This window comes from Meriones unguiculatus, chromosome 3, assembly GCF_030254825.1.
Source record: "Meriones unguiculatus strain TT.TT164.6M chromosome 3, Bangor_MerUng_6.1, whole genome shotgun sequence".
Taxonomy (NCBI): Eukaryota; Metazoa; Chordata; class Mammalia; order Rodentia; family Muridae; genus Meriones; species Meriones unguiculatus.
Genome location: NC_083351.1, coordinates 174,049,879 through 174,072,568, shown reverse-complemented (window position 1 = coordinate 174,072,568; position 22,690 = coordinate 174,049,879). Strand labels below are relative to the sequence as shown.

The following is a 22,690-nucleotide window of genomic DNA, read 5'->3' as shown; positions in this document are numbered from 1 at the left end:
TGCGTCTAAACATCTAGTAAAGGCTTCCTTCCTTGTATGGACCAGTTCTGGAGAGGGCGACAAAAGATATGCAGCAGGAGCGAGTTCATGTTCTACTATGGAAGATAATAACAACAGGAAGAAAGGGAAAGAGAAGCAGAAGTGGGAGGAGGAGGCAGCCACATCACAGTAAGCAGTTGAATGCGGCCACACGTTCTATTCCTGCAGTGACACATACGACAGATTATCATGATAGTTGCATTACAGAAGGACACAAGCACCAGCTTCCACCTATCAGACATTACCCACTCTCTGATGCATGCGTCTCTTCTGTTGTGGAATTCGAGGGGGGAATGTGCACTGTTGAATCATGATGTGCATCTGCGGCCTCTGCCAATGGTGACCTGCACAGGGTCACAGGAGTCTCCTAACCATGTCATGTAGCTGTTGGGTTCCGGCTTCGAGGGCATAAAGAGAAAATTTTATAGAAAGCTCATTGTGTTTTAGTTATATATTTACTTCTGTATTTATTCTCACTATTGTTTGAAAGTGTTCGAAGACAGAAATGTATAAACTATTTTCATATGAATCTGAAACACAAAAAGTGAGGTAAAGAAAGGGGGTATCTCTGACTCTTTTGCCTGCTTCTTGGACCCTTCTCCTCCTCCTGGATTGCCTCACCCAGCCTTGATGTGAGGGAGTGTGCATGGTCTTGCTGTATCTTGTTGTCCCTGGGAGGTCCACTTTTTTCTAAAGGGAAATGGAGGAGGAGTGGAAATGGGGAAAAAGGGAGGTGGAGGAGAGACTGGGAGGAGTGGGGAAGGGAAGCTATTTTGGGGGTGTATGGAACAAGAGAAGAATAAATAAAAATGAAAACCAGTAATGATAATTTTTAAACAATTTTAAAAAGAAACTGACTTTATTTTGAGAATGTTAATTGAAATACAAGTAGTTATACAACATAGTTTGTTACATGAAAGGGTTAACTAATTAGAAAGACATAATTCTAAACGTGGTTGCCTTGGAAACATAGTTTAAACATAGTTTTAAACCTCAGGCTTTTAATCATATACATAAATGTGTGCACGTATGTGCATATAAATTATATATGAGAAGAATTAAAGAATTAAAAATAAAATTTACAGTTTTAACATTATTGTTTATAATTTATTTCCAAGGGATAAAATTATGCAAATAATGTTCTTCATTGCAAATGGACATTGGAAAATAGTAAGCACAGAACAGACATATGAAAATATTCAAATGGCAGAAAATTTACAGTGTACTTTTAGTAGTCAGTAAAATGGTTCATTATTCTTTAAGTTTTGGTTACTTTGACATGTATGAGTGTTTTGGCTACAAGTGTGTATGTGTACCATGGGGCCTGCAGATGCCAGAAGCAGGGATGAGGACAGTGGTGTCCTGCATCTGTCCATCAGTGTGGATGCTCTCCTGAGCATGGCATGAGCTTCCCCCACTGTACTCTTGCCCTCCCTCTGCCCCGTAAACCCTTCTATCCAGTTCACTTCTCGAGTGTTTTACCTGTTCACTTATTCTTACGCTGAGAGATAGTCCCGGCTATTTGAACTTGAACACTCAGAAGATCATTTGGGTTCCCAAATCCTGAAAGTACTTCATTAGCTATCTTCATCTTAGCACCCGAAATTCCATGCTTTCCTACATTCTAGAAACCTCATATATGTGCTTTGCTTTGCCATTGTCTCTGTGAATAAGCAAATTAAAACAAACAAACCAACAAAAAACAAGCTGGAACCCTTTTCAGAAATTAGAGCCAAGTCCAGTTACAGACACATGTACTTTCTGGAATGAGAGCCACTTTCTGACTTCTTTGTTTATGTGAAGATGAGATTGCAGAAGGCTGGGGATCATGAAACCTGAAGCGGTTTCCACGTTCGGGGGCTGACGGCATTCATGGACGGGCTTGCGGCCATCTCTTCTTGCTTGCGATTCCTCGGCGATGGCTGGAAACTTTCATGCACCGCTTGCCAAATTGTGTCCATATGAGTGAGAGTGCGGGTGGTTTGCAACTGAATCCCCACTCCCGGGTTTGAGGGAAGCCCAGGGTAGCACTTCAGCAATCACGGCCTGATTGTTCCACCACTCACAGCCTTCACAGCAGCACTCTGCACCCATCCATCACTGCTTCTTCAAAACAGGGCCCTGGCTGCTTTGATGTGATTTCCACCAGCTCAGGACCACAGCCTTGAATTACCCTTTTGATGATAAATGATCAGAACAACTTTGTAAAAAATATGAAATCGCTTTTGAATTTAATTTTATTTTTGATTTTATTTATATGTGGGTGCTGTATCTATGTCACTCATGCCCTCCCTCCCCTCTGCAATTCCTCCTGTATCCTTCCCTCAGATTCATGACATCTGGGGGAGGTAGCCTATGACTGGCAATGGGGATTTTCTTAGATGGTTCTTGGGAAGAAACACCTTCACTTCCTGTGGCATAACTACACAGACACAGACACACACACACACACGTATGTATATGTATGTACACACAGATATAATTTATATATATTAATATACATCAAGTAAGGTTACATAAAAATCTACTTTTCTTTCCCAAACATTCTTCATGTTCTTTATCTCTTCTTCCCTCCCTCTCCCTCTGTAATACCTTTCTTTCTGGATCCCCAGTTTAAGTTTTCTCCATTTTCTTCACTGAGCCCTTAGAACAAAATATCTCTTACTCCCTCCCTAGAGCTCCAAAATATGCAAGAGCCTTTACGCTGGAAGAACTGTAGTTTGCTTCCATGTTTGTAAGCACTAAAATCCCGACACTTGCAGTACAAAGAAATGAACAGTGCAGAGTGGAATGAGACTGCGGTTGTTTTCATTTGCTCAGAGATATAGTAAACCTTTAGGGTGTTCTCAGGAATGAAACAGAAAGGACAGATGGGGTAGCCTGGTATCAAATCCTGGTAGCCACCCCAATCCCACTGATACCCCACTTCAACTGGAGTGGCCCTGCCTTCAGCATAGTTTTTTAAAGAGTGAACAAAGCATCACTTCTGCAGCCTTCATTTGAACTCCTTCTTCCCAGCCCCACAGCTAACAGTGTATCCGCATGGTCATAGGTTTTCAAGATTTTCAAAAGTTAAAAGCTTAACCAAATTAAGTCAGACCACTGTCCCCTTCCATTCTGACTTACCTCTAGTACAGTTAGAATGCCGGTGGCGTCTTCTAGAGATCTAGGTATGATACCGCGGTGGCACTCTTGGTAGGTAGTGGAAAGTTAGGGGTGGACTTCATGGATGTCCTGGGATGGCTGAAGACATGCTCATAAGGCTGTCTTCTACTCTCTTTATGCTCCCTGTTTTGTCATGTAAGAGGTCTGCCCTACCAACCACTCTTGCACTGACAGGCCACCTTGCTGGTGGTGCAGAGAAACGGGTGACCTCATGATTCTGAACTGCAACCCTAACTCCACAAGCAAACCTAATCCCTTCTCTTTAGGAGGTAGTTCCCTCAGATGATTCATCGTGGTGACATGGAATGGATTAGTGACTGGATTCTCTATTACTTTCCACTTGATGTCAGGTGACAGTGCAGTAACCATGGGCTTAGTGTGATGATATCTCAGATAAATTTGGAAGGCAGATTCAGTGAGACGTATGTGTGCATGTCACAGCCACTTCTAGGTAGAGCTGAGTTATTACTCAAGACTCTGTTGCAATAGTTGCCGCCAAGGATGCTCCCATCACCGCCTTACCATCAAGATACAAACGTTAATAGGTCCTATGAGGTGCACCAAAGGACCAAGCTAGAAACCAGTGCTTGGAACATTCTCCTAATCATATGACATGTAGGAACAGAAGTAGACTCTTGAGTCCTTCTCTGTTTCTGGCCTAGGGGGTAATCTCTATACTGGAAGGGGGAATTTGGGGAAAATCATCAACTAATAAAAGGCATGTATATAAATGCAGATGATGTTCCTTGTTTTAAAAATAAATAAGAATGGGTGGTTGTAAAGACAGGTTTCTCTAGAGCACAACCCCTGGCAAGTTGACCGTGCCCCAACAGAAATGCTGACAGCCAAGAATATTTGAGCAGTATAAACTAGCCCTGGCTGGAGGAGGAAGGGATGAACTATTGAGAGGGAGGGAAGGGGAAAGATCCAGAAAGATTTGGGAGAGTGGTGGTGAATATTATCAAAACACGCCGTACAAAATTCTCAAAGAAATAAATTGGGACTTTGTACTGATGTTCATTTAGGTGTCATCCACCCAAAGAGCATCAGACCCATCCGATACCTTTTTCTCAGAGGCAGGACCTGGGGCATCAACCCGCATGCAATCAGATATGCTCTTCTCTGGGTCGAAAGCGGCTGACCCTGAGTGCAGTGCTTAGCCTCGCATCCTGAGAGGTTTAATTATATTGGAAATAATAACATACATTCTGAAAAATTAAACTCAAGTTAACCAGGCCAAAAAAAAAAATTCTCAAAGAAATAATAAAAAGTTAAAAGAAAAAGGAATAGTAAGACTGAAGTTTTAAAGCCAGGCATGGTAGTCTGTGCCTGAAAACCCAGCAGGAGAAAATATGAGGTGAAATTGCCTTGACTTTCCTACCGGCCTGAGCCACATAGTGAATCCCAAGCTAGTCTGGACTTCAAAATGAGACCTTGTTTCAAACAAACAACAAACAAACAAACAAATGACTTGAACCTTTAAAATGCAGGGCCAGGGCTGGAACATTGTTCAGTGTGTGTGAGTGTGTAAGAGAGGGAGGAAAACTGATGTCAAAGGCTGGCTTCTCACCTCAGGAGTCATTAACACTTAGACCTGCATGGAATGCTTAGACCCACACAAAGTAACTGAATGAATGGTTGGAAAAAATAATTTATTAATCGCAATAACATTGACATGGAGTTTACCAAACACAAGCACTCACTGAGTTAGCAGTGACACAAGTGTAAACTATATACAAATAATCTTGGCAAGAGCCAAGTAACTCCTGGAGCCCACCCCTTCCCACAGAGCATGTCAAGGTCAGATATCTGTACTATTTTCCTACTTGCCTTCGCTTCATTTTCAGAGGTTCTTTCTGACCCTGGTTCCGGGATGGTTTTGGGGTCTGAACCCTAAAACTCAGGTCATTGCCTCAGGGTCACCTAACACTGCTGAGGCTCAGCCTGAAAGAGCATGGGTCATAAGTACCAAGCGCTGGCTTTTGCCAGGCACACTCTGAGTCCTTGTCACTCTGAGTGTGGGATGTATGCCACCACAACCAGCAGCAGCAGCAGCAGCAGCAGCACCTCGAAGCTTGCTGGAAATGCAATATCCCAGGCCCCACCTAGATAACGGGTTGTTTTAAGAACCCCCAGGCCACATGAGAAGATCCTGAAGACTGATCCCAAAGCCTGATCAATAAGCTTCCATTAAGATCTGTAATACCATCTGGTCCCTGACCGCTTACTCGGGCCCAGCACATTGCATTTGACCATCTTCTTCTAATCCCAAGCATGGGACTTCTTAGCTTGCCGTTCTACTGATTCTGTTGGAACCGTCTTCAGGGAACACAGGGCAGTGCAGGGCAGGAGCTCAATTGACTTTGTCTCCTCCATTCATGATTCTGAGTTATACAGCAGCTACTCAATAAACATTTCTTCCTGAGGAGACCTGCTGGACCTCATGGTCATACAAGTTGAACACCCCTACACCAATTGGGACACAGCAAGCAGAGGAGAGTTACAGGATAGTTTCTTAGAGCCAGCCTCCAGCACGTGAACCTACCCACCACTCTGAAGAGGGCTGCAGAGCCAGGACACCCAGCCTCCAGCTCAGTTCTTTTCCTGCATGCCCGAGAAGACCAGCAGGCACCAGAAAAAACAGCCAAAACCAGGGACAATCAGATGGCTAAATGCCAGTGTAAGAACACAATCAACAAAAGCCACCAGAACCCAGCTATCCTACTACAGGATATAGCTAGCCCTGGATATCCTAACACAGCTAAAACATAAGGAAATGGCCTTAAATCATGCTTGTGAAGATGCTAGAGGCCTTCAAAGAGCAAACAAATTCCTTAAAGAAATACAGGGACATATAATCAGATAGAGGACTTTAAAGAAAAAAATTAATAAATGGCTTAAAGAAATACAGGAAAACACAAACAGGTGAAGGAAATGAAAGAGCTCAAGAAATGGAAATAGAAACAATAAAGAAAACAAACTGAGGAAAATCCTGGAGAGGTAAAACTTAGGGAGGAGAACAGGGCGCTACAGAATACAAGAGATGGAGGAGAGACTCTCAGGAGCAGTTTGCCAAGTGTTGGTATTGTAGGGTTGGTCACTACTGAGACAACTGTGAGTGATAAACATATAACAGTTGCCCTGGTGGAGACTTCAGAATAAAAGGTAATACGGTCATTAAGCAGGCATTTGCTCTACAGTATCCACTGCGGTAGGGAGGTGGGACCCTTACCTGGCTTAAATTCAACTTTAAAGGATTAAAAAAAAAATGTCCAATGTGAGCAAGGAGGTAACTGTTCCAAGTATAAGCAACAGTGTGCAGGTGGCCAAAGGCCTGAGAGGACATGTTCCTACAGGACATTTGAAATGGTTCAGTACAAAGCACAAGATAAATGAATGAGCTTGGTGACAAACGGCAAGTGTCATGCATGCTTCATAAACAAGCAAGCCATGGTGGCACTCACCTGCAACCCCAGCACTCAGGAGGCTAAAATTGGAGAAATTTGGCTTTGTAGCAAATTCATAGCCATTCTGGGCTATGCAGTGAGGCCTGGCTCAAAAGCTATCCATAACCCATAGATGGAAGAGATTTTGGATTTGGGGAAAGAATAGAGCATTGATAGTCAAGGATATAAATCACAAAAATTGTGTGTGTGTGTGTGTGTGTGTATATATGAGCAATTTCTTCCTGTTCATGTGGAAGAAATTTGACACTAAAGAGAAAAAAAAAAAAAAAAAACAGTGAGTGCAGTTTTCTAAGGCTGAGGGATTAAAACTATAGCCCATTGTCACAAGGCAGTGATGAAGATGAACAGAAGTGGGCAGATTGGAGAGGTACCTGGGAAGCGAAACTAACAGTGACCCGGGACCTGAGTCGTAGGCAGTGATGAAGGCCTAGCACAAATCTGTGACATGGATGAACTACCTCATGAGTGAGTGTATGTGGACATAGGGGTATGCAGTGACTAGGTTAAGATGAAACCATCAGCACATTCCCTGACTCAAAATGACTCACATCCTTAAAATGTGTGTGTGCTATATAAAATATATATATGTATATATGTGAGAACATTTATGTTTGTGTATATTTATTATTATATGATTATATTTATATTACAATTATTTGTAAATATATATATACATATATATGTAAGAACAATTAATTTAAAAAGAGGCCAAGAGCGTGAAGGTGAGCAAAGGAGGTATATGAAAGAGAGTGGAGGAAGGAAACAGAAAGGGATGGGGAAATTGATGCCATTATGTTATAAACTCACAGAATAGAAGAAATCTTGTTTGTTTGTTTTTAACCCAGCCTTGACAACACCTTGATGTCATATCTGGAGCATATATGTCTGGAGCATAAAGACGTTCTTTTTAGGCCTGTGCTGCCTTCTGATAGCAGGATGGGTGCCCTGATGGCGTTCTTCACTGGAAAAAGAGAATGCAGAAGAGGAGACGTGAGAGCAGCACGGCGGCGATAGGTGTATCAGAGAAACTGGATGACCTGTCTGTGATGTCCCGTGGCCTCTGAAATCTGAGAGCACTCTTCCCCAGGAAATAATTCTCTTGGCTCCCATGACAGACAGTTGCCCTGGACATGAGCTCACCAAGACTATAAACACAAAACTGATCGTACTAGTACATAAAAGCGAGGGATAGAAAGCAAGAGAGAAGAAGCATGTGAAGAAAAAAGAGGCTGAAATATTTATTCATGCCCCCAATTAATGCTGATGCCATGGAAATGAAGAATTTAGTGGATAGGCTGAACACTGTAGATGTAATCAAAGAAAAACAATGAATTGGAGTGGATTTTAAGTAAGCCACACGTGCTAAAGGTGAGACCATTCTGAAAGGGCCTCTGCACGGCCAGCAGAATGAGCCTCTCTGAGACATTTGTGATGGAGTTCTTAACAGAAAGACTATGAAGAATGAAAAAAGCAAAAAATCCTATTTGGAGAAAGAATTGATTTTTGAAATGAGGAAAGACAGAAGTCACCCTCAGGCTGAAGGTACATCAAGTCCCAATAGGACAGATGAGCATTATTATACATCTAGGAAACGGCGAACTTCGGACATAAGGAAAAGAATATTACAGATTAAAAACAGAAAATTTAAATTGCCTGCAGAGTGACAGCAGCTACTATACCATGAAACAGCAACACTTGCCAAAGGATGATGTGAAACATTAGAAGGATGTGTTAACGTGTGTACAGAAGACTAAAAGAACTATTTCCTGAATGGTGCCCGCCTCAGTATGCGGTGTGTGCATTTTATAAATGGCACCAGCACTTTCCAGGGCCATAAACAGAAACACCATTAGCACTAAGCTATCATCTGGAATCCCGCTTTGTTGCATGGCCTCAGAGATGCGTTCTATAGCAACTAGTTCATTTTTACTTGCCCTGGGTTTGGGGAAGGGAACACTTCTTCTATTCCTAGGACTAAAATTCTTTTGTAGGATTAGAAAGTTGTGTTAAATTTTTATTCCATCATTAGGATACCCCACTTTTTGCACAAAGGAGCCCAAGAGTTAAACAGAAAAAAAAATCTGTATTCTAAAAAAAACAAAACATTAAATTTACAATCAATTTATTCTTGATTTTTTTCTTTAAATTTTACAATTACTAGATAATATAAAGAATGTTCGGCCTCCTTTTAATTTTTATTTAAACTAGTAAAGCATACACGAGTACTATCTAATACTAGCTGAAGTCAAACCCTGAAGGGTTGCTGAGGCCTTCTATCTATCATATTACGAAAGAAATGACTTATCTTGACCTCCTTACATGGCCAGAAACAACTGGCCAGCAGGGCAGAGTCCCTCAAGGACAAGCATGTGATCCCGTAAAGAATGAAAACAATTTTCTCTAACAACTTTTGACTTTAATGTTCAGAGCCAGAGATTATCCTTCCCCCTTTCCCTGCAGGTGTGGACAGGGATATAACTTTGGCCAAATGTTGAGAAATTGCTGAGGCATTGTAAAAAAATAAAAATAAAAATAAAAAATAATCTTTAATGATGTTACAATATACTTCAGTGAGAGGTGTTTTTGGTCTGTGTTGCAAAAGTCCACATTTCCTTACTATTGCCGTAGACTGAATGTGCACTCCCAAATCCACATATTAAATGATGGTATGGGAGGTAAGGTTTGGGAAAGACAATTAGGTTTAGATGAGGTCAGAAAAGTGACCCCCCCCGTAAGCTTGTTCCCGTCCCTTCCCCTCCCCCCTCCCAGTCTCTCACGTACACGGGAGAAAGCCCACCTGAGCACTTGGCTGAAGGCCCCTGTATGTGACACACCAGAATTCAACCCTGCTGGTGTCCCCATTGCAGACCTCCAGGCTCAGAGTTACAATAAAATGATACCTTATTTTAAAGCAATCCAATCTATTTTTCCTAATTACACTACCCCATCCTAGGCGACTTGTAGACCCTCCCCAGGGAGAAAAAGCAATGTCTAGCACACAGGTGATAAGTAGCTTGATTCTTTGCATATAGTCTTATGGTGACTTAAAATTTGGCAAGGAGTCTGATTTCTGCATTTAATTTATGGGCTGAAAATGTTGATTAGAACCCACAGTGATTCAATGAACTTTTATAAGGAAACAAAAATTAACCAAATACTGAGCAGATGTGTCCTAGTTTGCTGAAGAGCAATAGAGACATCTGACTGCAACGTGGATTGTGATGGTGCAATTAAAAACACTTGCACATTCCATCCCTTTAGATACAAGTGAGGCAGAGCAGCAAGGGCGGCTAGGGGTCAGGAGAACCCTAGGCCTGCCACAGGTGCTGGCAATCTCCCAGAATGCATTTTTCCACCTTTCCTGAAAGTTTAAATTACTTTGATGTCTAAGCTCAAATACTCGTGCTTCATGCTTGCGTTTGAACGGTTTAGTTCTTGGACTGATTGACATTGCTTCCTGTATTTTATTATTTACAAGTCAAATTATATAACCAGGAAGGAAGGACAGGAAGCCTGAAACACAGGCTGTGAGATACACGTGCCTGTTCTGTTTTTGTTTTTGTTTTTGAAATTTTATTTTAAATAAAAATTAAAATGTACATCATACTCTTGCAACATTTTTTTTTCGAGACAGGGTTTCTCTGTGTAACCTTGGCTGTTTTGGACTTGCTTTGTAGACCAGGCTAGCCTCGAACTCACAGAGATCTGCCTGCCTCTGCCTCCCTGAGTGGCTGGCTACATTTTTAATCTATTTTATATTGGCCCATTTGTATTAAAATGGGAATAAATAGCTCTTAATTTTACATATCCAGAATTGTAATTGTATGTACCATTTTTCTATGTAATTATTCAATGTTTTGAACATCTGTAATTAGTAAACTATTCACAGCCATACAAATTTTGTTACAAAGTACATGATTAGGCCCTCAGTGTTAACTATCGGAAATAAATCAGAATAGGGAAAGGTCAGTTCTGTTTCCCCACCAGTTCCTAACAGGAAGCTCATATTAATGAAATATTTATAAAATTCCTAATTTAACAAAACATTCCATTTCTGGTAAGTTATATTATCATAATTATATTTTAATCAAAAGTACCTAAAAATACTTGCAAAGTCATTATGGAAAAAAAACTGTCAAAACTAAAGTTACCAGGAATTTAATCTAATAAATTTCGCAGTCAGTCATGAAATAGAACAGAGAGAGTGACACAAGAGCACAGGGTAGCAATGAATGGCCCGTTGCCATTATGTTCTTCAAAAGCTGGGATTTGCTAACTCGCTGCTTTTTCATCATAAAACATGCACTGGAGGTTATTCTGTGATACTGAAGCAAGGCACTCAGAACTCTCTCTTATCCAAGAGGAGTTTCTCAATGTTCAAGATGTTGGGAAATCATCCTCTGAGATCAAAACTACAGGGAGGTACTGTAGCTCCCCTGTTGAGATGGTTGTTACCTAACAATTTAAAGGCAAAAGGCCACCAAAAATAACATTTTGAAAATGTGCAGAACTTGGAGCCTTTCGGCCTCACTGGGAGAAATGCGCGGTGAGTAGGAAGTGTGTGACATAACAGTCGCTTTTTTAAAAAACAAAACGCCACCACTATGCAATCCACAAATTTCAGCTTCAGAATCAGTATACCAAAGGGGTTTGAAGAAAGACTTAAACAAGTATTATGTAAGCCATGCTTGTCATCAAAGTCGTTACAAAAGCCTAGAGGAGGAAGCCGAGGAAAAGCCAGGCAAGATGTGCCAGGAACATAGACACACATGCCATGTAGCGTGAAGAGGGGGAAGGAGTCCTGACACTTACTCTGGGACCAAAAGGTGAAGTTTGAGAACAAACTTGCATGATTCCACTCACATGAGGGGTCTAGAGTAGTCTAGTTTATAGAAGCAGGGTAGCATAGTAGTGTTCATGGGCCACGGGGAGAAGACGCGAGGAGTCAGTGTGTACAGAATTGCCAGGTGAGCAAAAGATGAGGTAAGATGCTGGAGATGGATGGGGTGATGGCCTCATAATGCAAACATGCTTAGTGCCACAGAACTATGCTCTTCAGCCTGGCAAAACAGCGAGCTTTATAGCGTGTCTCACCATGATAATGAAAAAGAAATTTTAATAGAAATGGTTAACACCAGAAACATAGCCGCAACACTCAGGATTTAAGTCATGGATATTCAGGAGTGACATTACCAGGGATATGACAATGGAGAACTCTCTTCTGTCTCCTGCATAGAATCTCTGCTTGGCACTAGTCCTGGGAGTTGGGGATGGAGCTAGCTGGTAGGGCTTGTCTCACGTGCAAGAACCCTAGGTCTAAGACTCAGCACTGCACAGGATCAATCGTGGTGCGACACACCTGTAATCCCATCATTCCAGAGGTGGAGGCAAGAGGGTGAGAAGTCTCTGGTTATCCTCCGCTCCTGTCAAGTCCAAGGTCACACACAAGACTCTATGTCACAGTGATGATGATGATCTGAAGAGCTGGAGTGGGCTGTCTCCCAGCGTGAACTGTCCCTTCAAAGCCTTAACATCTGACATACAATTTGCCACCATTATATACATTCCAGTAGCATCCTTTCCCAAGCAGAGCAATTTCCTCTTCGCTGGGTAAAGAGCTCTCCTTCTGAGAACTTACAGCATCAGCGCTCACAGCCTCCCTCTTCACTTTGATCTTGTGGTGATGCAAATAGGCCCAGAACCTATAGAAGAGGCTGTTAGAAGCAGCTATAATCTCATCCGATTCACTCTGATGAAGCTCAGCTTTTAATTTCTACACCAGTCTCCCAGCTGTGTTCGGGATGAGCATTAAGCTGATGAACTTCCCACTTTGGTGTTGACCCTCTAACTTCACAGCCAAAGGTTAGCCATGTCATCAGTCACTCGCTCTCCTCGTCATCACTCGCACAGACCCAGCACTTCCCACAGACCACAAATACTATATTTTTATTCTTCACGGTTGTTTCTGTCATGTGATTCAGTCCCTGAGTTAGATGTATATGTAGGGCCAGTGTGTTTATGTCATTTCCCATCATTACTACTTAGCCCTTTCTTGGAGCACTGAGCACAAAGGCTGAAAACTGAAGACAGTACTTAGGGGCAGCATGTAAAATATAAGACCTATTAAAACTCACTATCCGGGAAACTCCCAGGGGAGATGGAACAAGCTAACGGGGAAAGTCTACAAGGAATGTGTACAAGTCAAACACCACAGCTCAGGAGACCACAAAACCATTAATGACCAGACTAGCCAGCTTGGTCCACAAGTGCAAGAGCCTAAGAGCCCTGCTTTGAAGGTCCATCCACGAGAAGCTTACACACCAGCAGCTCTGACCAAAAGGACCAGCCCAGCAGCAGCCAGCAGACACAAATATGTTCCCCTTCTCCCCCATTCCACACTACTGATAACTGTACCAGGGGTGCTGTGGGTGGACGGCCCAAGCGCCGGTGTCCTGAGCCTGCGTGCTCAGCACTTTAAGGAAGATCTGGCAGCCAGTGGGTGGGAAAGCAGGCTCCCTTTCAGAGGACACTAACTAGATTCTCCCTGAACTCCTGCAGCAGAAGTGGGGAGCGGGAGCTTTATCTGGATATTCCGGTCTTGCCCTGTCCTCACTGATGATCGCCTGGCAAGAGCTTTGTGAATGGAGAGTGTCTCAGTGACAGCAATACTTGATCTCCTATCTTAAAGATCATGCCAAGGTGACCAGATGACCAGTGAGACCAACCCAGGGACCATCCAGGTGTGGACACTTAAAAGAAGCAGACGGTGGATGAAAACTGCAGAGGTTTATAATGCGATGAAAAGGGTGTGCCGACCTCCCGGCACACAAGGTGTGTAAAGGGAGGGAGCAGAAACAGTGAGTTGTCCAGATGAAAACACAAGAAGTCTAAGGGATACCGATTTCCAGCCAGTGACTTACAGTAGCTGGCCACAGACACGTGACCATAAAACCACAGTGAATGGCTAGCGACACTGTTTGTTGACAAAGAGCAGGACCTCACAGTTTTCTCTGGGACAAAGCTCTGTCCACACCTGTCGAGACATAAATGGAGGATTGCAGGAATGCTATGATTAGCACAGAGTAAACAAGATTGTTTATAAGCTACTGGACACAATGGGAAGATGATGAACGCATTGTTTCTATGCTTCTTAACCCAGTTTTATTCTAGGTTGGATGGTACATTTACATTAGAGTCTAGTCAGAATTTTAATGAGAGAAGAAAGGAAACATGATTTGCATAAGGCCATGGACTGCTCTCTAAGACAGCCTTATACAGGCAGCAGGGGCCTTGGGTATTTTCTTCATAAATACCCTTCACAACGGTGTAGAAAACAGAATCAACTTTCTAAAGATGAAATATAATGAGAACTGGTTAAAAACTACATTGCAGCCAACAGACGCTCCAGACTGTCTCATTAATAATATGAAACCGCTGACTTGATATCAAAGCAGAGAGGCTTTCCAGAGCACAGTTAAATGCAAATTTGCCATCTGCCACACAGCATTGCTGAGCAATAGATGAGCACACTGAGAAAACGTTTCTTTAAGGTCCACAAGGTGAACAGAGATTCGGGGCCACAGAGGGGGCAGCTGTGACAGCAGAGGCTTGGAAAGCAGAGCCCATGCACCCAAAACTAAACTCTGTCCTCTCACCCACACACACACTCATGTTTTTCTCTGTGTAGCCTTGGCTGTTCTGGACTCACTCTGTGGACCAGGCTGGCCTTGAACTCACAGAGATCGGCCTGCTTCTGTCTCCCACACTGCTAGGATTACAGACATGGAGCCATCTCTCCATCATTGCCCCTGCTCTGCTTGCAAAAGATGGCCAACATACTTGTGGCTAATTCACATAACTGAGCATCCAATGAAAAGCCTGCTCTGAACTGGGGTGTAGCTTAGTGAAAGAGAACTTGCCTGATATATACAAGGCCCTGTGTTCAATGCCCTGTATCACAGAGTGGCATAAAGCATAATCTACTATGTAAGCATGTCTACTCATTATCTCTCCCATACATACTAGTACTGCAAAACACAAGCTGAAATGATCATGTCACACGGAGTTTTATTTTCTTATTTTCAGGACTGTGTTCTTGATTTTCAAGGTAAAAGTAAAACGAGGCAAACGCTATTTCTCTTCTGTAGACTGAACTCTCTGAAAATAGTACTGGCATTTAGGCTTATGATATGCCAGGTAAGAAAGCTATATGAAGCTATGAACCTCCACAGCTTCTGTCACACCTCTAATTCCTACGTGCACTTGGTTCTTCTGAGTTTAAGATTTAGTCCCTGAAGGTAACTTTAAAAAAATGTGTAATATTGTAGACATAAATAACACAGGACAAGAGACAGAAGTCTTGTATCTCACCCTGAATATAGCAGCCAGTTTCTACTTTGGGTCAGAGGAAAAACAACCCAGTGAGACAGGACATGGCTTTAGAGAGTGGAGAGTGTACTCCAGGCTTGAAAGGACTAAGTTCTGAGGCAAACCAGGCAACCAGGAAACAACACCAGAAGGCTAAAACACTCACACCTTCACCTCCCTTGCACATACTCTCAAAGGGAGGGGGCTGTGTGTAATGGCCAGCCTCCCTCCACCCTTTACACCAAGAAGCACCATTTTAACTCAAATGTTTATTAGTGTCACTAGTCATTTGGTATGTAAAGTTTAAAAAGTGGTTATATTGATTCTTGCACATTGTAGCATGTAAAAATACAAACATCTTCAGAGAGATGTCAACCAGAAAATCCTCAGTGTTACTACAAAAAATTTACAGCTGCATGAACCCCACTGAAGTTCATTCGGAACTTTAAGAACTCGGGCCTTCCCCTTGCCTTTGCTGGAAGTGTTCTCATACTCTCGAATGCTTATTTAGAAATGTACATATATACTATGCAACAAGTGTCTTTCCTTACTGTGTAACTGAGATGTATCCAAATACTAATTTGGAGAACACGGGAAATGGACATCTGTTTAATAAGGTAATTGATGCTTCCACCCACGTGGCTCTCAGACTTGTGACTCAGGATTGATGGCTGTGGCCATAGTTTTGCGAAATGGACCACATGCTCTGAGTTTCTGTCTTTCAGCCAATGGCTATATTTACACCACCAGCCAAGTGCGTGACTGTGAGGAAGCACTCTGTGGTTGCGCAGCCTGAAGATGTAAACTGACCCCATGTGATGTCTTGGTTTACATCAGCCCCGACAGAAGCTGTAGCTATTCGAGGGAGCCTCTCAAAGTACAATAGCAAAAAAGACAATACTGACATCTATCAGAGATGAACAAGGCTGAGAAGTGAAGGGTTCAAAACTTACCAGGACCGGGCTCGTGAATCAGTGATAAAATGTGAAGGATGATGTTGTGTTTTTCTCAAAGGGCCTTTTTTTTTTTTTCAACTCAAGTGTGTTATTTTTTCATTCAAAAACACAAAAAAATTTGTAATGTTAGATTTTTTTTCCCTCCTTAAATATAGCAGCATTCACATTAATGTTTTTGTCAGGATGACAATCAAAAGGAACACAGGCACACACAACAGCACCATCTATCACACAGGAGGAGAAAGGGGGGAGGTGACGGCAGGCACAGGGAGAGGGGCATTATTTCTGTTTCCCTGTACTTCAGTTTCCTATGGGAAAGCTTTGAGGGCTTTCTGACCCCGGACTACAAGGCACTAAAAAACACTGAAAGACGGAGCATGCAATCTCTTGCCCAAAGGGCTCAGCACCTGACTAGTAGATGCCAGAGGCGATGATCAGTCCCTAGAGAATGCTTATTATGTTGTTTATCCAGCTGGTCCAAATGTGTTTTCTGTCTTTCTTATTTACAAAACAGTTCATCTCCTCTTTTGAAAATACATTTAAAAGAAATTGCTTGTCAACGAATTTTTTTCACTAGCTTTTTCTTTTTTAACTCAAAGGAAAGAGTCATTCTTTGAGAATGAGAGGGGCAACTGCTGGGTTGAAGTGGGGTTCCTTCACGGGCACCAAGTTCTTCTTCCACACCCCCTGCTGAGGAGTGTGCACTAAGTGTGCTAAGGCTGTTGCTGATCTATGCTCTAGGAGGGAGGAGGTGACGCTGCGCTGTCGCTAACATTCTGTTTCCCTCGAGGTGACGAGGATTAAATGCTCTTGTCTCAGGAGTCTCTCTAGGAAGAAGAGTGGGATCTGATGCCCTGTAACTGTGGGGACAACGCAGATCTCACGCTCTGCATTAACCAAAACATGCAGGCTCTCCTTTCTCTCTAAGACACTTTGATTGGACTTGGCGAGAAGAACGGGAGAGATATCGCAGATATTAAATTACCTACCTCCTACAAGGGTGTATATTTTCATCTGTGATCTGCTATAAACATTACTATCTGTGAGTGACTGATTTAAATCCACACGTCATCATGACCAGGAGGGGATAGAAAGCCAAAGCCCCGATCCGAAATCTGTGTGTGCAAAATGCCCAGCTGGGTTCTGCCACAGGCTTGAAGTGGTGCAGCAGGGGCAAACTGACACTTCACAGATGACGCTAAGTTCCTAATGTCCTTAGGAGAAATGTTGACAAACTAAGCTTGACTCAAGTGAGGAAGCTCTTGCCCTGTGATAGTCCACACCAAGACAGGAAGAAACCCAACAATAGACAGACAGGAAATAATCACAAGGCACAAATTGCCAAAAACAAAACCAAATAAAAACAACCACCGGTGTCTAAAGTACGTAAGGATACTTGTGGGTAAGATGGCTGCCTCTGTGGAAGCTGGCAAAGGAGAGTCAAAGTAAGGGGGGAAGATGAATTTAACCCGCAGAAAGAGAGAGCATTTGGAAGGGGGAATTCAAAACCCATGAAGGGAATGAAAGAATACTGGGAAAGACTGGAACAGAAACAGGATGCTGGGAAGGAGGCTCGGTCATGCAGCTCTTGGCAGAAAGAGACAAGGCAGGTTCTTCCAAAAGGAAACCAGAGGAGAGCTGGGACGCTACTGCACGACAAACCCAGGCAAACATAAAGATGAATTGGAACTGGAGCCCTTACTTGCCCCAAGCTACACACGAACTCCTTTCCTAACAAAGCACTCTGCATTCCGGGACCTCCACCTGCAAGAAGCAGCAAGCACAGATCTCTCCAAAGCGACTGGGCACTCAGGATTCAGTTTATCAACATCTCTCTATGGACACCCAGCTGCTTACCATCACCTCCCCAGCAGCTCTTGGCAAACTCCCTTCCTGTGGCCAAAACCTCCCAGAAGTGTGTTTTAGAACTGGGGTTTGGGGCTGACCAGCCTGGCCTGGTTTGGGTTCCATGTGTAAAAAGGCAATCTGAGTGAACTGTCAGGGAAAATCTCCTGTTTGCCTGTGCGTGACTGAGCATGCATACGATTAAAATCAGACGGATCAGGGAAACACGCCGTGAGAAAAGGCCCGCATGGCCATGGCCGAAGCCCATCAGTCAAATCAGAAAGCCACCCACAGTGCGCCCCAAGCAACTGACTCTTCCTCCACGACCGACCTACAGAGGAAGTCCCTGGGCAGCAGCCAGCTCTTGAGCCTCATGCTTTGTCAGGACTGATGCTCGGTGTAGGGTGTCTACTCTGTACTTTGCTCCAGAGTAAAATGCTTTGCTAATATGCTTTCTGTGCGTTCTCTTGACTTCTTTGACGTATACTCTAAAACCCTGGAAACACCCAGTCCTGGTCTTCAGAGGGGGAAGGGTCCCACGGGCAGTGGTGGAGAGCAGAAGGCGCTAGGCAGAGGGTGGGAACTAGGCTCAGGCTGGGGAGAGCTTAATGTGAAAAACACCCGCTGGCTGGGAACAGATCTCAACAACTGACTCGATTCTGGGATAGGCCTCCTGGTACAACTGCTCTAGAGCCTGAGAACTTTGAAGTCCTGGGGGTATACTTGATACCCACAGCTGCATCCTCCAGGGAGTTAATATTCAGGATGTCTTACGCCAGGGATCAATAACACAAGTGACAGGCCATGCTAATAAAGACATGGAATAAGGAGAAGACTCTTCCATTGATGGTGGGAGTGCAGACTTGTACAGTCACTATGGATACCAGTGTGGTGGTTCCTCACGATGCTGAGACGAAATGGACCTCCAAATCCAGCTGTGCCACTCTGGGCATATACCCAAAGGATGTTTCACCTTACTAGAGAGATGCTTGCTCAGCCACCTTGATTGTGGGTCTATGCATAATGGCCAAAACCTGGAAACATCCGACATGTACATCAGCGGGTGAATGGATGAAGAGAATGTGGGACATTAACACAGTGAGCACATGTACCCAGTAATGGAACGTTACTCCACCACCGAGAAAAACGAAATCCACAGGTAAATGCACGGAGCTAGAAAAGGATCATCCGGAATGAGGTAACCCAGACCCAGAGAGACAAATACGACATGTATTCTCTTATATGTGAGTGTAAGCTTTTAAGCCTTCAATAGGCATGGTACAGTCCATATAACCACAGAGGCTAAATATAAAGTAAGAGACTGGAGGGAAAGGATTTTCAGTGGAAGGGGAAATAGAATATATAGTTATTGAAAGACAGAGGCAGGGATGGGAGGATTAAATGGAGGGGGAAGGTAATAGAAGAATAAGGGGGGGGAACAGAGAGGGGCAGCTAAAACTGATAGCTATGTGAAGTGTCACATGAAAGCTCACTACAGCATAAACCTACACACACACACACACACACACACACACACACACACACACAGAAGAGAAATCTAAATGGAATCAGCAAATACTGGGGAGACAAAGCTCCAAATGGCCTCTGCTTCTACTCGGATTGAAGGCATGCACCACCGTGTCTGGCAAGAATCAGAATTTTGTAAATATAGCATCCCAAAGCAAAGCATGCAAAGTACTTAATTGGAGATAGTCACCATTCTGAGGTTTGGGAAAGTCACGAATTTGAGTAATTCACAAGCTCTCTCGGCTTCAGTTTACCCCAGCTATAAAATAAAAGTTATAGTAACACTATGTGCTTCCAATGACATAATGCACTGGAAAACATTCTGTAAACTATGAAACTTCATGTGAGTGATGTTTTGCAGGTCACTGAAATGTCACATGACTGTTAGTCTTTCTAGGTTGGCTCTGAGAAAGCAAGTTGGCAAATTCACACTTGCCAAAAAAGCTTTGCCCATTGTGAACTGAACAGAAATTCCTCTGTGGAAAGCTGAGCAGACTGTTCACCATGTCTCTAAGACACACACATACCCATGTGCCCTCTGCAAAGTCCCCCTGGGTATGAGGAGACAGAACAAGAAGCGATGTCCATGGAAAGGGTGACTTAAGTTCTAACCAACAGAGGGACATATCACCAGGAAGGGACCTTTTGGGAAAGCAGCCAGACTAGTAAGTTGGCAGGAGAACACAATGAGAATCCCTTCTTGTGGCTAATCTGGGGAGATGCAAGGCAGTCAGGGTATTTTGGTTGGAGATTAAATGTCCCAGAAGGCTCATGAGTCAATGGTGTGATCACCAGCTGGTGGGCTCTACCAGTATATGATTGAACCATGGGCTGAAGAGGAAGGGAGGCTAAGGCTGCCAATGGCTTTATATCTACGTGTCACATGAGAAGGGGAAGCCTAGCTGGTAGGGGAAACACACCGAGTTCACACCCCTCTGCCACCCCCCATCTCTGCTTTGCCATGGTGGCCTCTTGGCTCCTCTGTATGCTCCATACATTGGTGCTCAGCTCCATCATGCTCAGCTCCAGGTGAGGCCATGCTGCCTTGGGCTGCCGCTGAGGCCATCAGCCAAGACGGGCCCCTCCTCTTTTCACTCCCCGGGATATTTTGTCATGGCAACAATGAACGACACGCACGGAGGACAAGCTGGCATAGACCGGCTAGTTCAGATCATTTCTGCAGACCCTGGGGCTTGTTTACGGTGTGGATTGTTCCCACACTTGCCCTGCCGTGGTGAGAGCAAATGAAGAGTGATCCACACTGTCCGGTGAGGAGCCTGGGGTCAGCCTATATAAGATGTGGATGCAGTGTGGGCTCTGGACTGGCTGGTTCATAAATAAAAAACACAGGGTTCTCCTTCTGGAGGGCATTCTGTTCACAGTCAGCAGGGTCCAGAAGCCAAAGCACCAGAAATACAGAAAATTTAAAATTCTGATTATTGCTGTTGCCCGGGGCCTTCGCAGCAGAAGTCTGAAATAGTACTCTATGGGAGTGAAAGCTAATTACATGACTAGTTACACTGACGCTGAAATATTTTAATAAGAAAAAGCATACATAATCTCAAAAAAAAAGTGCAAAAGTCTTTCCTCTGTACAAGTTATGTCGCCAGAATGAAATCACTCAAAGCATCCTTCTCCAGCTAAGGGGCGTGGGATTTTCTGTAGACTGCCCTTTACCCTTGAGCCAGTCAGTCTGCTCCAGCTCTCAGAGTCCTATAGTCTACCCACAGGGTGGAGAATAGTCCCTCTGATGTCTCTGACTTCATCATAAGATGCCACCGAAGGCTGACTTTCCCTCCCCTATTGATTCCTACTATTAATGATCTGTGATAACTCTCTTTTTGTCGGTCTTGTTAGACATTTGTCAACACTATTGAACCTGTTGCATTGACTTTTCTCTGCTGGCTTTCCAGTTTTCATTTTGATGCTTTCTGCTTTGACCATTTTTTTTTTCCTTCTGCTAGGTCTTACTGTTGTGTACACTTTTTAAAATTCACTCTACAGCCTGATCACAGCCCCTTCCCTCCTCTCCTCCCATTTCCACCCTCACACCACCTTCCCTCAACCCCCTCTCCTTCTCAGACAAGAGGAGCATCCCCCAATGGGTACTAACCCACCCTGGTACATCATGCCCCAGCAGGACTAAACACTTCTTCCTCTACTGAGGCCAAACAAGGCATCCCAGCTATGGAAGAGAGATCCAAAGGCGGGCAATAGAATCAGAGCCCCTACGCCAATTGTTAGGAGGCCCACATGAAGAACAAGCTGCACATGTGCTACATTCGTGTAGGAAAAATAGGTTCAGCCCATGTGTGCTCTTTGGTTGGTGGTTCAGTCTCTGTTAGACCCCATGGGCCTAGGATAGTTCACTCTGTAGGTCTTCTTGTGGTGTCCTTGACCCCTCTGACTCCCTAATGCTTCTCCCACTCCTCCACAAGACTCCCTGAGCTCTACCTATTGTTTGGCTGTGGGCCTCTGCCCCTGTTTTCCTCAGATGTTGGATGAAGCCTCTCAAAAGACAGTTATGCTAGGCAACTTCTGCAAGCACATAGAGTATCAACCACTAATAGTGTCAGGGGTTGGCAGTCTCCCATGAGGTGGGTCTTAAGTTGGGCTAGTCATTGGTTGGCCATTCCCTCAATCTCTGATCCATCTTTATCTTTGCATTTCTTATAGGTAGGACAAATTTTGAGTGGAAGGTTTTGTGGATGAGTTGATGTCCCTGTCCCTCTTCAGGCTCCATATCCCCCACTGCTAGAGTCTCATCTAGGGTCACCCCTGTAGATTCCCAGATCCCTCCCTCCAGCTACTTCATAAAAACCACATAGTATCGGTATCAAAACAGACAGGTTGATCAATGGAATTGAATCAAAAACCCAGAAATAAACTCACACACCCATGGACACTATTGAAAAAAAAAAAAAAGAAACTGTCATCAACAAATGGTGCTGGTCTAACTGGATGCCTGCATGTAAAAGAAAAAGATCCATATTTATTCATCCTGCACAAAACTCAAGTCCAAATGGATCAAAGACCTCAACATAAAACCAGATACACTGAACCTAATAGAAGAGAAAGCAGGAATAGCCTTTGAACACATTAGTACAGGAGACAAATTCCTGAACAGAACACTAACAGCAGATGAACAATTAATAAACAGGACCTCATAAAACTGAAAAGCTTCTGCAAGGCAAAGGACATTGTCAATAGGAAAAAATGGTAGCCAACATAATGGGAAAAGATCTTCACCATTCCTACATCTGACAGAGGGCTAGTATCCACAAAGAATTCAAGAAATTAAATACCAACAAACCAAATAAAAAT

At 43.5% G+C, this 22,690-nt stretch overlaps 1 protein-coding gene across 2 annotated transcripts in view; it reads right to left on the bottom strand.

Annotated features, from left to right (window-relative positions):
* Arhgap24 (Rho GTPase activating protein 24) overlaps positions 1–22,690 on the bottom strand; it is a 633,576-nt gene that overhangs the window by 589,524 nt on the left and 21,362 nt on the right. The window lies entirely within an intron of this gene.